General features: G+C 38.3%; 1 protein-coding gene across 6 annotated transcripts in view; it reads right to left on the bottom strand.

The window, feature by feature from the left end:
• The window catches only part of NRIP1 (nuclear receptor interacting protein 1), a 77,997-nt gene that overhangs the window by 42,021 nt on the left and 20,808 nt on the right, over positions 1-15,168 (bottom strand). Inside the window, exon 1 of one of the 6 annotated variants that reach the window (XM_062002575.1) lies at positions 11,521-11,562. The exons of the other annotated variants lie outside the window; for them this stretch is intronic. The gene's annotated coding sequence lies outside the window, so the exon portion shown is untranslated. Of the gene's footprint in view, positions 1-11,520; positions 11,563-15,168 lie in introns of those variants that run through there. 6 annotated transcript variants of the gene reach the window in all.

Below are 15,168 nucleotides of genomic sequence, written 5' to 3'. Positions count from 1 at the left end.
AGTCAGCAGGGATTCCTGGTTATCAAGTGTATTTGGGTACTTTGTTTCCAAGTACATTTTTTTTCTCTCAAACATGCTTCATTTTATCTTCAGTGATACCAATTCCTAATTCATACAGTGACTCAAACATCTGTTCTCCAGCTATCAAAGGTGTCAGAAACACCATCTACAACACACATTCTCTTACTATTTTGTATTTTTACTTTAGAACATTCTTAATGTAGGATTGCAGGTGCTTTGTCTTGTACTTAAGACAGAGACTCCCAATTGATTGCATTCATCTAGATTCACAACTTACCAAGGTCTCTTTTTTTTTCCCCCCTAACCTTAGAAATTCAAGTGTTTTTGAATCTCATACCTTTGTAAACTTTAGACCTCTTAACTATTTCCTACTGTGTAACTCAGGAGTGGTATTAAAACTCACAGTAAAGTCAACAGAAACTTTAGTAGGAGCAAGTGAGGTTTATCCAGTTCCTAATCAATGTTAGTGCCATAAGCTTAAGTATGGACCAAATTAAGTACCAGCAGTGCTTTTAAACAAAAAAAAAAAAAAGAAAAAAGAAAATTCTCAAGCAATTACACTGAATTATTCTCTTTCCCTGCACCCTCTAGAAACAAAGTATCTCATTTGTCTTGTAGTAAACACAAACCCTCATGACAAACACACTGCCTCTATAAAATGAATGCACAACTGCTCCATACCCATAACTTTTTTTTTTAAACTACAAGCAGATCTTGCCAAACTACTGGTTTAAGAAAATCTGTAGTAGGCTACAATTTTCTCCTTTCTCTGAAGACATATTAAATTTCTATTTAGTGCACACCACCAGATGTAACTCCAGTTTCTCAAAGTGTAAAATAGTCCATCCAAGTTGGGCTGGTAAAAATATTTTGCTGTCTTCACCACCATCACCTCAAGGCTGACTGATTTAAAGAATCAGGAATATGAACCCATCACAAGTTTTTTAAATGCACCCAAAGATTTTACAAAATTCACAAGACCTTTGTCACTTCTCAATCACTTTCATTTGGTGATGACTAAGAGAATGTCTGTGTGCCAAATAGACATACATCACATTCTTCAAGAGGCATGAACCTACATAAATATATAGATTTACTAAAGTAAATACTGTGAACAGTTATTTTCCTCAAAGAAAACAAACAAAAATACAACTTAATTTTTTTTTTTTTTTCAGATTTCCAGGCTTTATCACGAGAATAGTTTGAGCTATTACTATGGAAGTTGTGTACACTTCTAAAGACAACATTAATTCATTATGTCATCCTTCCTGCTGTACAACTGCACTAATATCAGGACAATATGGATTAGCAGAACATGCAATATTAAGAAAAAACAAATTCATTTCTAAAAGATAAAGGAAGTTAAATGTTTTGGTTTCTACTCTAAGCTATAGCCTTTATTAAAAATCTAATGTCAGATGTTATCCTACAAGTTGTTTCAACTTCAGTGGAAAATGAATCAGCTATATTAGGGAGAGAATCAACCCAAAACCTTAAACATTTCCTCCTTGTTGTGTTTTGCTTGTTAATTAACAAGCATCAAATGAAGCATCATCAAATCAACACAGTATTGCTCATTGAAGAAATAAAAAAGACCTCACTTATCTGCTCACGAGAATATTACTATAGTATCCTCCCCAATGCCCAAGACGACCAACAAATTTAACGATACACAGAGTTGTACCTACACAGATGGTTCTACATCATGGATCCCAACATTACACGAAGGATCTCCCATGCTCATTGAAGCAGCCTTCTCTGATCTGTTGCATTCAACATCAGAATATAAAGAACAGACAAGAAAGGGCTGTCTGAAGAGCCTCATGGAAAATTTCCTTCCCTTAATTCTCTTCCTACGTATGAGGTTTTCCACAGCAGGAGCAATTTGGCTCTAGAATATTCATGCTCACTACCACCTGACATCAAGGTTCATTTCTCTGTGAAAGAGTCTCCAAAGGATAATAAAGTAAAAGCCTGAACACTTGCAAGAAGCATGTAATAATGCAGAGAAGCAGTAAAGATTACTCCCATCCTAAGCAAAGGGAATAAATAGATAATAATGGAAAAGAAACTTCTAAAAGCCTTCTACTTAAGAACAGAAGAACCTCGTCTTTAAATATAACAACTATCAACATCTAGTGCATGTGTCTGTCAAGACAAGCTGAGCCAGTTTGCCTGTACAGGGTGTTTTTTTTCCTCTAACCCAAACGAGAATGCCCAAGCTGCAGTTTGCTGACCACATCCAATGCACTGTAACAGTTTATCTGGTCAGCTACCCCCTCCTTGCTCTCCTTGCCCACGGCTTATTAGATATGGGAAGGAAGCAGGCAAGGGTTAGAAGAATCACTCTCGCATCTGATTTCCCACTGCTAAGTTTCATAACAAACTGCAGCTCCCACTTTATCAAAAAGAAATCTGAGCAGAAATTACCATGCAGTACTGATGATGCTAATGTAACTGTCATATGCCTACTAATATATGTGAATTTTGCTCCATGTCTTATAGCATGACCAGTCCTGTCAGCATGACTGTGTATTACACGTTTCAGTTAGAACATGTGTGTATTCTAACACAGTTACCCACAGGGCTCCAGACACTGTCATCCATAACAGAGTACAGGCTTTCCGTAGCAAATGCTACTCCCTGGGGAGGCTTGACATCAGTTCTCCAAATAAACAGCTTTCACATCAGCCCAGGCAACAAATGCCTTAAAATGGAGTGAGTTTCTTCCTTTCAAAACAGAAAGGGTTCACTGAAGCAGGCTCTCCAAGTAATATTTAACTGTAAGTTGAGTGACTGCTAGCTGCCACCACAACTCCATCAGGGAATGCATACTAATGTTCTTGGACTGCTGCCATGTTATCCATATATGTTTTATTATAGCTCATTTCCTTAATGTGCAAGACATTTATCTTTGATTCTTTCAGAATGAGAAAGACAAAAAAACCCTGATACTGTAGAACTGGGTTTAGTACAGTTCAGACTATTTAAACTGGGTCACTGCAAGCTCTTCAGGCAGATGCTTCTGTCATCAGATACAAGTTAACAGCACTGACAGGTTTTTTTGCCTTATTAAAAAAACTCTTCAGAAATGTAAGGGCTAGAATTTCTAACTTACAATTGTACCAACAATCAGGTAAGCTTCTAGTCACAGTTTTTCTGATTATCAGCAGGAAGTTTAAAAATTAACACAGAGAAGGAATTTTGCCAATAGAATCACCCTCTTTATTTTACTGAACTTTACAAACAAGGATGTGGTAAGTGGCAAGTACAAAGACAACAGTGACTGAACCTGAGCAGAAGACTTCTAATCACAAGAATAAAATCACTGGCTTCAACACCAGTTAGTCACAAGGAGTAGGATGACAGACGAATGACAGGAAAAACACAGAACTGAAAAAATGGAGCCCACAAATTCAAGAGCAGATTAACATCCATGATTGGCGAGGCAGGTAAAAAGAAAAAAAAAAACCATCTCTCAGATACCAATCAATCTTCATTGCAAACATGAAGGTCTTCTCTTTGCTTAGATAGACAATGAAATCCAGGAATGCAGATGACAGAAAGCATCATTTTAAGAACAATGAAGACACACAGATATGTGCTTTTGGAACAAAGCTATTGGATTATGTTCTATTCTTCAAAAATATAAGACAACCCCTTTGAGAAGGAACTGTATCAGACGTCCTGCAAGAATATGACTTATTCTAGAAACTTGATTATCAGTGGTGTGAAAAAACAAACCCAACCAAAAGATATACTTAAATTAACTTGACCAATTACCCAGAAAAATGTAACAACCCACATGAAAACAGGATTTACTAGTCTTTCATAATGGTAAAGAATATGTAGAAAACTCTTTAATCCACCCATCAAGAAAACAACTTTCGACCTCTCAGCTGTTTGAAGCAGAAAATAAATCTAATAAAACACTTCCAATGTAAGCAACTTCTAAAGTCATACTTACTTACAACCACTAACATGACATATAAATGTCACACAGTGTCATTCAACAATGCAGAAATACCAGTTACACATTACACACATTATATATGCCACACACATTACCAATGCCGGCAAGAAAAATAGCAGAAGAGGGTCAAACCCTCTGACTAGTTCTCTTCTGTACACACACAGTTGAGGTCCTCCATCACAGTAATCAGGGTTTCTGTTTCTAAGTAGCAGCCTGTACGGGTTCACAAAAAGCACAGTACAAATCTAGGCATAGATATGAATGCCGGGTTTTGGGTCTATTGTTGTATGGTAGAAGTGGGTGAGCTGTACAAGCATTTACACTCTCCTACCTTCTTCTCTGTTCCTGCTCCCCCCCAGTTTGTTGCCAAAAAAGTAGATGGGAAAAAAAAACTCCAACATTCCCACGCTCTTTAAATTAAAAAGTTCCAACAAGTAACGCTGAACCTGACAATGTCTCAGTAAAGACTTTTCCCCTTTAGTCAGATATAATACACCATAACTCTAGTTCTGTGGGTGTAAAAAAACCCCACTGAATAGGCAGTTTCCTACTACATACTCTCAAAATACAACTCCTTTCAGAAAAAGGAGTTATTGGTAGCACATAGCTTAACGTATATATGATGGCTATATATGGAGGAAGATATAGAAGGTTTTTTAGTAATTTCTAACAGGGATGCTCTTTAGCCACAACACTCCTCCTGTACGATGCCTGTGACAGAGACAAGGAATGTAGGTGGCTGAACTCTCTTTACCCTGAATGGGAGAGGAGCTGTTCACTGGACGAAGCTGCATCCCACAGAAGCAGGTGGATAACAGGCAAGACCTGGGGTCTTTTACTCCACCTCTCTAGAGCAGCCACTGGCACAGCTGAGCACTTTGGTTTCTGCTTTTCCTCTTTGACTGTCACAAGATGAGAGAGTAACCCAACTGCAGAGTTACAGCTTGCCACCAAGTTCTGTCTCACATAGTAAAACTTTTTCAATAGACATACATAGTTGCATATCCTCCAAAGAAACTCAGAATTTGTCATGCCAAACTTATCTTTTCATCATCAATTTTTTCCCTTTTTATAAGTTTATGGAAAAACTTACCATGGGAGAAGAGCAGGAGTATATTTTAAATAATTGTCACAAAAAAAAAAAAAAAGAAAAAACCCAAGAAAAATAGTTTGCTCTAATTTTTGACCTAAAGAAGGACACAGATGCCAACACGAAGACAAAAAAAAAGTGACACACAACCTCAGACACTTGTAATGAAGAGATTTGTCATCAGGGAAAGAAGATGTTCTGAGATGACTTAGAGGTTTTCAAAGTTACATAAAGCAACTGATTGAAAATGCAAGTATAGGTCTTGCAAGTATAGATAGGTCTTGCTGGAGTATTTAATGCTAAGGGTAGTGGAATAAACTACTACAGGTGATGATTGAACTCAAAAGTTTAAATGGGTTCAAGAAAGACTAAAATTAGTTTCCAAGTGAATGATGGAACAGGAGCTTCAAAATGAGTTGCTTTGCTTCTAGTTCAAGCAAGGTAAGTCTTAATATTATATGCCATCATTTTAGTGCATCTTTTAGGTTTTTAATATTGTATACCATTTGTCTTTATTTTAAAAAGTAGGTTATACATCCATTTTACTTAAAACACTACAATGATTAATCTCAAAAAGGAAAACTTGACACCAGAATAAGTATGCAGTACTCAAAGATGGATTGGACCAGCCTTCCCCAAAAAACCTCAACCAAACTAAAACACAAGCACAACATTTTATTCAGGCCACCCCAGGGCTCAGATACAAGTGAAAGGCATCCTGAAAAAAGATACTCCCTGGTATTACAGCTGTTCCAACCCGAAATCTGCAAACCCAGAAAAGTCTGACGTCTTTCCCATCTCATTTTCCTTCCCTCAGTTACACAAGGGGAATTATTACGCAGTCCAAGGCTGTGAGACTATTTCAGCTTTAATCTGTGCCTGCAAGATGACCTGAATACAGACCTCCAGGGCTACACTGAGTTTAGGCAAAGATTTGTCCTAAGCTCTCAAAACATTAAATGCTGCTTCTATTATTTTCAAGATCTAGCTCAACAGTAGACGTGTTTGAAGATGCCTTGAAAAAAATGCAGAGGATATATAGGAAACTAAACAGTGCTTAGGGATGCTTTTTGGGCCAAATATAAGTGGAGGATGTTAAAAATTAAAAAGGTAACATTTAAAAGAAAGGCAAGGATACAGAAAAACACCAGACAAAAACCATGAAGCAAGCACATCATCCCCCAAAAACAAAGAAAATAAGCAATAGGAAAATGAAAGGCAGGGAGATTAAGAACTTAAAAAGTAAATCAGATTTAATCCAAATACTTTTAGTCAGACATGATGCAACACAACTATTGCATTACTGCCTACATTTTAATCAGTATGCACTCATCCAAATAGCTCTATCTTAATCCACATCATTTTGGTTTTGCTACTCATCTCTAGATTACATCCTTGTCTGTCCCAAGATGGAGAGAATTTACTAAGGTTTGGTCATATCGTATTGCTTATCACTCTGTGCACTTTTTGGATCAAAAGAGACACTTTCTCTCAGACCTCTCCAACCTCCTCAGCAGCATTAAACACCTCCAAGTCAGTGCCTAGGTCACTCACAGTCCTGGTACAAGAGCAATACCTCAATAGCTAAAGGACAGAATGCACGCACAAGAGAAGACACAGAGGAATGGCAGGAAAGGGGAAAAAAGTTAAGAGAAGAATAAGGATGGGGGTGACATTTGCAAACATCGAATGCCTATTAGAAAACAGAAGCCATGGCTTGAAAATACAAAACTTTAGGCTTTGAAATACATTAGGGGAATAATCAGCCTGACTAGTCAATTAGCTAGTTGAACTGGGTATGAATTCAGCTGCTAGTATTACCTGAGCTTTCTCCACCCCCACCTGCCCCCCAATCCCAGTTGCATTGTGTAAGAATTTAATTATTATTTTCATTACCAGATGCATATATTATAAAATAAGCCTACATAGAGACAATGAGCACTTCAAGAAAATAGGTGTAATAATGAGAACAACCTGTTCACCTTTTTTTGCAATAAAAATGAAGATACTTTACAAAACTACCTTTTAAAACATACTGTCATGACATAATTCACACTAGTCATAAACACTAAACTTTACATCTCTGCTTTTCTTAGAAAAGAATTAGTCCAGTGAATTTTAATTTTCATGCAAGTTACAATTGAAATGAAACAAGGTTTTCAAATTAATACTCCTATAAAAAATTTCCTGAAAATTTTAACTTGGAATACGTTTTGCAATAATGTAAAAAAACCCAAAATAGTTCCAGAGACATCCATTATACTGTGTACCCTGAAAAATAATACTGCAGTCACCATACAAGACGTTGCTATGCCAAATAAATCAATGGGAAAAATTCAGAGGGAAAAAAAACTTAAATGGAGTTTGCAAGTAAAATAAAGACACATGTATTTAGGAGTTCTGTGACATAAACAAAAATCCCAAAGCCCTGAAGTAATAAAAGCAGGTTTGTGTGGATAAAACAGAAACAAGCAAGAGAATGGTAACTTCTACCTAATGATTATAGCCCAAATAAAAGACTAAAATTACTTACCTTTAGTAATAACAAAACACGAGTTGTTGTGGTTGACGTGGCCCTACTTAACAATACAGCACAACTCTCCAATTTCATGCAGGAATCAGCTTCAATAAATCAATTTCATTTTCATGGCCCACCAAATGTGTGCTAGGTGATTTAGAGGTAAGCACCAAGCCTGTCACCAGAACGTATGCTCCGCTCTCCAGTAATAGCATCCCTGTGGAGCTCACTGGCTGATCACTTGTCACATCTACGCATGCTCACCTGTAAATCAGTCACTGCCAGATTGGGGCAATTCAGCAGGCTACCACTTGCAGCTTTTTGAAGGTGCTTCCTGCTCCAGAGCTGCACAAACCATACATGTGCTCTTGACTCTGCAGTGCTGCTGCAGAACACAGCCTCATAGCTCAATCCAATGCAGGTGTCCATAGACACCGACACAAGAGGAAGCAGGAGTCACAACAACTTCACGTCTGCTGCCCTTGATACACTTCCCAGGGTGGGGTGTGAAGACAGGGCACCAGGGTGATGCCCTCACGACTCCACATGAATCCCTAGCCCTACCTGGTAGATCTCTGGAAGCCCTGAGCTGCCAGCTCCCATTTTGAATAAAGATTCACCACCTTTCCAAGTAGGTCGGAAGGCATCTGACATTTAACCACAAGCCATAAAAACGGAACACCCTTGTCTTTCCATTCTTAGATGTGGATGCCAAGCCAGAATTCACTTGACCAAATAAAGATGTTTACAGTGTATGCGTCTGAACAGGTCATGTTAAGTCTCCCTTTACTGCCCATGGGAAGAATAGGCTCTTCTCCTGAACTCGTCCTGGAGCACAAACCTAAGGGAGGTCAAATGAATTACACCGTAAAAGTGCCTATTTCTGTCCCCTGCCTGGTAAGAGCTCTATAGGATTCCCATTTCCCTTTGCTGAATATATAGTCTTCTTCTCCCTTCCACTGAAGGCATAGACAACTATAATACAGGCAAGACAAATCCCATGCTATATCCTAGCATGATCTTATCCCTCTCCATTTAAGAATCAGTAACTAAACAATGATCATACAACTTCTCAGAGTTTCCCACTCAATATAGTGGATGCCTGATAGTGGATAATGCCAGTTCTTCACATAACTGCTTTTAGTGATATAACATCAATTAGCATATTTATTTCAATGTATTTGGCAGCTTGCACTTACTCCTTCAATACTTTTCCTCTCAGATGTCATAAGAATTGCCTCACTCCAGGTAGTAACTCCACTCATTAGCATAGAAACTGCCTCTCTTCATTACTAGTCTTCAAAGAAAGACTCGCCAAAAGATCCTTCCCTTTAGGGGTGACCTATATATATATTCTTCTAGTTTATTTCCTTTAAAGTCTTCCATTTCATAAGATTTTTTTCCTTTCGTTCTACACTTCAAGAAAAAAAAATTATCCAAAATCTGATGAAACCAGTTAATCTTCAGTGGTCATATGATCAGGTTTATCATCTCCTTTGCCTTTTATTTTTACTTACAAAGCCCTCATTTTTATTGGATAGTCAAGAACTAAAATTACAAGTATTCTCAACTTCTCTAATTCTATTTCTGTTTAATTTTCTAACCTTTTCAGAAACAAAAAAAATTTCCCCCTTACTTCTAATCTCTTTCTCTCCTTTCTTCTCCTAAATGGTGTTCCAAAAGCTCTCAAGAAGACAGGATAACTGGAAAAGTGTTAAACTGTGTTCAGGAAAGGGAGAGAGGTAGACTTTTTCTGTAGTGTCCAAAGCAGACATGCAAGCTGAGCTTTCTCAGGCTATAGGACCAAAAAGAGGCACTATGTAGCTATACTGTTAGAAATTGGTTCCAGCTCCCTGAAGTTTAGGGCTTTAGATCAAGTTTATCTCCCCTCTTCCTCCCTCATAGCCTTCCATAACCCGTCATGTTGGTTGGCTGCTGGATGTTAGCCAATAAATGTTCAGCTATCTCACAGTAGCTGTAAAAGAACTGAGTTCTTCCAGGCCAAAGTTATGCTGCATTTATATTCTAACACTTCACTCCAGCTTTCACATGCAGTTGTCATGCAGCACTCCAACCAAAACCCCTCCTTCTCAAAATTACTTTTGCTGCCGAACATTTTTCTCTACTGAACTGACCAATCTCATAAAAAATGGCACAGCTAGGAAGAAAAGCATCAAACATCCTTCTTGTTGGGTAAAGCAAGTCCTATTAAGATCCATTCAGCTATGAGGCTTGGGAAGGGTAGTTTAAGCTTCAAGAACTTGGCAATGGTTTTAATGGTTTGACAAATCTCCTTTCCCAGCAGGAAGGAAGCTTTCTGTGCCTGGCAGTGAACTGTAGAGTCTTCCACAAAGCTGAATGAAAACAGCACTTATCTAAATTTAATTTGCCATACTTTCAAACTGGTCTGTGTGAGAAAACTTCTTTTGCTTTCATTTCATGCAAAACGTTGACTTAAATTCTCTCAGGAAAAAGCCCTTTAATGTATACAGGAACGTATGCTATTCATTCTTGAAAATATATTTCACTTGTCTTCCCACAAGCTGAAATGGAAAATCTTAGTGTAGTGATGATAAACCCACATTAACCTGTCTTCCTGCAACTAAGGAGAACAGGAGAAGCACTGAACAATTCCTCTTCTCCACAGGCAAAGAAATAAGATAAGCCTGGTGCTCAGCTCACTCAGCAATCTGACTCCACCAGGCCAGGTTGGGAGCACATTCCACAGTCACAAGTCCTTCTTGAAGAACTTCCTGTCAATGGCTACTTAACATTAAAAACTAGGATGATCGAGGTCAAGTATCCCAGTTGACATTAACTGCCATGTTGGATCAAAAAAGCAGGCAGCCTCTCAGACAGAGCTCCAGTCCCATTATGCTGAAAAGCAATCAAGGCCAAAACCTTGAAATGCACCTAGAAGTCAACAGGAAGCCAAGGCAGCTGCTGAAGGACTGCCCGTGCATGTTCTCACCACCCATGCCCTCTCTGCAGACAAGCAGCTACCTGCTTCTCAAACTGAAGCTTCGTAGCACTAGTCAAGTGCAGTCCCAGGAACAGGCTAGCCTATAGCCTCATGTCAGGGTTACAATGTCAGAGTTTGCCCCTGTGACATGGAATCTCACCTCAGTAGAATTTTCTGTGTTCTGATACAGCAAACTGGCACACTGCTGGCTGCACATACCTCAGAATATCAGCAAATCACAAAATGCTTACATAAAAGGACAGACTAAACATTCTAGTGCTTTAGCCTCTGCTTGCTACTACTTTTATTTCCACATACTCTGAAGGAAAAGCATGTCCAATTGGAAGAGAAAGATGACCTGGAAAAGCAAATCATCTTTTTATTAACAAGATGCACAAGACTCGATGACTCCCAGTTAACCAGAGAGGTCAACAAGTACTTCAGAATTCCACAAGTGAGAGTGTTGGCTGAAACAGACTAAAAAAACAAAATAAAACCCCAAAAAACCCACAAAAAGCCCCCACACTCACAAAGGATTATTGTTTTTCCCTTCTCTGCTTTGTAAATAGAACACACAAATCGGCTGTACTATTATATGAAATAAAAAAGACTGTAGAGTGATTTTATTTTTTTAAGGCACTGAGGAGGAATCTGGAGAAAGTGGTATAAAGACAGATCAGCACTCCAAGGAGAATCACAAAGAAACTTAGGTGAGTTTTTGGGAGGGATTTTAAGATCAGAACCACTCATCTGATACCAAAGATCTCAAATTATTTTTAAGGGGAGACGATGAATTAGGAACACCTTACTAATACAAACATGAGAGAATTCAAATTCACACCTTCAGTCCAAGAGTTATCACAGTCAGTGCCAAGGAGGTCATATTCTTGAGCCAGAGCTCATGTTGAATATCTCCTCCCACATATTCTCCCAATTATTTCCAAAATATTACTTACAGTAGATGAATAACTTTTCAAGGTAATAAGAAGTTCATGTAAAATAGAGAGGCAACTCTGCAAGATCTTGCCATGAATATCTTTTCCAAAGTTACAGCTAGAACAGAGAACAACAAGGAGCTCATTTCACTGATTTACACAGCTTGAACAACACAATCTTTTAGCCAACGGAGGTAAAAGCAACAGATTAAGTTTTAGAGTAAAAAATATATAGTTGTACTCCGTAACTCATTGCAGGTTTCAAAAAATGTAATCAGTATTTTCCTTTGCAATTTAAGCACAGCTGAATCTTAATGCTTTTTAAATGTCCAGTGCCAGAAAAAATAATTTTATTATAGATAACTGTATTAGAGTCTGACTGCAGGTTTTAAAGTTTCTTGCAAATCCAATATGGGTTAAGTGTCCATTTGTATTGTTGTAAAACTTGTTTACAGTCCTGTAATACAATAGCTCAAGGTACAGACCCTGAGCTAATATTTAGAATACAAGCCGATAGCTACATGTAGATGCAAACACAGCTGGAAAACCAAAAGTCTACAGCAAGTCCAACAATATTTGTGTTATTCAAAAGGTTAAGAATATAGGTGTCAAAACATACTTTTCAAATCAGGTACAACATTTGAAAGAAATAATTTATCACTTAAGATAATTATTTGGCAATTACAGCATGTGCAGTGCTGTGGACCATTGACAGTTCAGTTAGTCCAATAACTACACAAAAAGACTATTTCCCCCTTTCCTCACAAACAAGCTCCTTAGCCAGTAAAAGACACCTAATACACTGTACAAATTTTCTGATTAACTTACCATTTCACATTTGACCAAAAATTGTTTGTGTCATGGATCACTTTAAAGAAAACTGGTGATTTAACAAACCAAACCTCTAAAATGTAATGATTTTTTTTGCCCCTGTTGTGTACAGTCCATGCCATTCTAGACTCAGGTACGGAATAAAATGTTCAAATACAGTAAGTCAAAATTAACCCTCAAAGTACTTGTAAAGTACAAAACATTTTTTAATGTAAGCCAACAGGAATCACCACAGTTTGCCTGCATTACATGGAGAAAGCCTAGTGAATGTCACAGTGATCCTATTTTATGAACTAGAGCAGATCTTTCCCTTACCTATTTGGACATTGGGAAAAGTTTCTTCACTGAGAGGGTGGTTGGTCACTGGAACAGGCTCCCCAGGGAAGTGGTCACAGCACTAAGCCTGTTGGAGTTCAAGGAGCATCTGGACAACCCTTTTAGTCACATGGTTTAGTGTTAGGTAGTCCTATGAGGAGCAGGGAACTGGACTCAATAAGCCTTATGGATCCTTTCCAACTCAACATATTCTATGATTCTATATCTATAGTTGCAGTCAACAAAAAGTTGATAACCTGCTAATACTTTTCAAGGTCTTTTTTCATTTGGAAACATCCAATCATGCCTTTTCTGCTCTTTCATTCATATAAGGACATCAAGACTTTGTGATGGGTCTCTTACATAAGTCATCAAAGCAAAAGGAACACTGCATATTGAACAGGTATTATGTACACAAATTCCCAGTGCAGATGACAGCTGCACAGATTAAAGACTGATATCAAAAACCAAGAGCATAAACCAGCAAGACCAACAAACTGTTGTGTTAAAAGAAAAATACCCCCAGCACTGCAGATCACCATGCCCATTACATATGGCAGTCAGCTACAGCCCAGACAGCGGCATCCCAGCAGCTTATAAGGCACCAGACAAGATTTCACTCTGCTTTTGCACAGCCCAGAGTTGCCTTTTTGCATGAAGTAGAAAACTTAAGGGGCCACAGACAGTCCCTGCATTTAAGATGGCAAGAAAAGGGAGAAAGATGGAAAGGGCTCATTCAAGCCTGGCACAGGCTGCCCAGAGAAATTGTGGAGTCTCCTTCTCTGGAGATTTTCAAAACCCACCTGGACATGTTCCTGTATGACCTGATCTGGGTTAACCTGCTTTAGCAAGGGCTTTGCACGAGATGATCTCTAGAGGTCCCTTCCAAATCCTACTATTATGTGATTCAGTGATTCAGTGCTTTTGCACTGAACATGCAATGCAATGCAGAAACCATAACATACTCAATTGTTCTTTGCGATGCACTTTGGCCAAGAAGGCCAGTGGCATTCTGGAAAGCATCAAGAAGAGTGTAGGTCAAGGGAGGTTCTGCTTCCCCTCTACTCTGCCCTGGTGAGGCCTCATCTGGAGTCCTGTGTCCAGTTCTGGGCTCCTCATCTCAAGAGGGACAGTGGACTTCTGGAGAAAGTCCAGCACAGGGTCACCAAAACGATCAGGGGATTGGAGTATAATGTGATCTGGGGCTCTTCAGCCTGGAGAAGACTAAAGGGGGGGAATCTCATAAACACTTAACACATATGTAAAAGGTAGATGTCAAGAGGATGGGGTGGCACTTTTTTCTGTAGCGTCCAGTGACAGGACTAAAGGTAATGGGTATAAGCTGGAACACAAAAAGTTCCACTTAAGGAAAAACTTTTTTACTGTAAGGGTGAAGGAGCCCTGACACAGGCTGCCCAGGGAAGTTGTGGAGTCTCCTTCTCTGGAGGTTTTCACAACTCACCTGGACAGATTTCTGTGTGACCTGATCTAGGTGGACCTGCTTCAGCAGGGAGGGTTGAACTAGAGGTCCCTTCCAACCCATACCATTTTGTGATTCTTTGGAAGCGCCTACTTCTGCTCATGGCTTTATTAGGTTAGCACAACCTAATTCTAGAACCCCCTAGCCCTCATCTCTCTTCCACTGCCATAAGTAATGTTACTAACAATACATTAAAAAAATTGAAGAGAGCATTTAAGGGAAATTTACATTATTTTCATGCAGGAGAAATGATACAATGAGTTGTGAATAATATATTAAGGATTTAAAAGTAGAATATACATTTTTTTCAGCAGTAGATAAGATACAGACTTTCAAAACACTTTTCTATGAACATGCTATCAGCATTTCCAGACAAATTCAACAAGTAAAGAATTAATTCCTACATGGAAGACTTTATTACTTGAAAAACAGACACTGGTTGCTTTTCCTGGACCTCTCTAAGTCCATTGGTTAAATCAGCATATGTTTTCTAAGGTATTAAATAATCTGATACACTTTGACATTAGGAAAAATATTACTTTTTAAAAAAAATCCATGAAATCTAGAAAGTCCATTTTCTCTACTGTTAATTCAGTTTTGCTATTAGCTGAGAATGCTTTTGTGTTTAAGTCAGAAGTCTCACAAGCCTGAACTTATGAAATTGAGACCTGCTTCTTGTGCTTGATGCCTTCTTATCCGAATCATACTAACACTGTCACGTAAACCTACTATTTCTACCTTTGGTGTCCTTTTGGATGACAGAATGGCTTGTGAGTAGGAATGTTAATTTCCTAAGCTTGTTCCACTTTATTTACAAGTTTTCCTAACAGATAAAAATTTAAGACCCTTCCTCTTCATTTATTATTACAAAGCTTACAGGAAATGAGTGGTCTTCATAATTTTTTTTTATTTGTTTGGTTTTTTTGTGGTTCAGTTTTTGTTTAAGTTAGATTATCCAATGCAGAAGTCATTGTGGCAATATGTGCCTTTTTCATACAATACTAGGCTAGAATAGTCACTTCTTAACAATGGTACAGAGTTGC

The sequence above is a fragment of the Colius striatus genome, chromosome 1 (assembly GCF_028858725.1).
Source record: "Colius striatus isolate bColStr4 chromosome 1, bColStr4.1.hap1, whole genome shotgun sequence".
Classification (NCBI taxonomy): Eukaryota; Metazoa; Chordata; class Aves; order Coliiformes; family Coliidae; genus Colius; species Colius striatus.
Note: the sequence above shows the minus strand (reverse complement) of the source record. Positions and strands in the feature narration are given on the sequence as shown.